This window comes from Grammomys surdaster, unplaced genomic scaffold (genome assembly GCF_004785775.1).
Source record: "Grammomys surdaster isolate TR1022 unplaced genomic scaffold, NIH_TR_1.0 136, whole genome shotgun sequence".
Classification (NCBI taxonomy): domain Eukaryota; kingdom Metazoa; phylum Chordata; class Mammalia; order Rodentia; family Muridae; genus Grammomys; species Grammomys surdaster.
In genome coordinates, this window is record NW_021604594.1 from 10,770,493 (window position 1) to 10,771,645 (window position 1,153).

Sequence of the window (1,153 nt, forward strand, 5' to 3'; positions counted from 1 at the left end):
TCTTTGTTTTGTTTTGTTTTTTTGATAAGATTCTTTTACAAAGTCAGAGTAGAATCATTCTTACCTTATTGTGGAGAGTAAATGATTTCAAATGTAATTTAAACATAGCAAATAGCAGGATTCCCTAGAACCTAGATTACCTCATGGGAAAAGGCCTTTCCATTGCTGTGATTCTGTAGCTAGAGCTAGGTTGTTGTTCAGAAACCCACTTAAATATCATCTCAGAATGGCCTTCTCTGACCACTAACTTATAGCTAACATATTAGTCTCTTGTTACTTCCTTTACTACCATTTGCTACTCCTGTATTTTCTGGTGTTCTTATCACTTAAAAAACAGACAACAACAAAACCAGTATTATTGTGTGTTTCTCATCCTTATACTGTATTTTCTTTTTTTGGTTTTTCTTTTTTTTTTTTTCTTTTTTTTTCGCTTCACGAATTTGCGTGTCATCCTTGCGCAGGGGCCATGCTAATCTTCTCTGTATCGTTCCAATTTTAGTATATGTGCTGCCGAAGCGAGCACAACTTTTTTTTGGTTTTTCAAGACAGGGTTTCTCTGTGTAGCCGGGGCTGTCCTGGAACTCACTCTGTAGACCAGGCTGGCCTCAAACTCAGAAATCCGCCTGCCTCTGCCTCCTTAATCCTTAATCCTCCTGGGATTAAAGGCGTGCACCATCACTGCCCGGCACAATGTATTTTCAAAATAGGATAAATTTGGTTTTAATTCAGTGATATGTCCCCTGCACATAAAAAATAGATAAGCTGGCAAGATGGCTCAGAGGATAAAGGCACCTGCAGCCGTGCCTGATGACCTGAGTTCAATTCTTAACAGCCACATGGTGGAAGGAGAGAACCACCTCCTGCAGGTTGTTCTCTTGACTTCTACTTCTCCTCATGGGGAATGGACACCTCTCCCATGTCCACAAACACACAAATAATAGAAACAATTTTCTTTAAAAAATTTTTTTTCTTCAGTATTTCTTGAAGGAATTGGGTAGATCTCTGTCATCCTGTCTGCCAAGTAGGAACCCCTCAGAGTCTCTGCTTGTAGATGAGTTGCATGCTGTGAAATGCTATAGGAGGAGAAGCTGGCAGGAGGAGACCTGGTGGGAAGCAGAAAGTGATGCTTTGTTATCATGTCTGTAACAAAATG

At 40.1% G+C, this 1,153-nt stretch overlaps 1 non-coding gene across 1 annotated transcript; it reads right to left on the reverse strand.

The window, feature by feature from the left end:
- Positions 1–416: 416 nt before the first annotated feature.
- On the reverse strand, positions 417–523 carry LOC114617492. The gene has a single exon (XR_003710809.1). It is a non-coding gene; the product is annotated as a U6 spliceosomal RNA (small nuclear RNA).
- Positions 524–1,153: the final 630 nt, after the last annotated feature.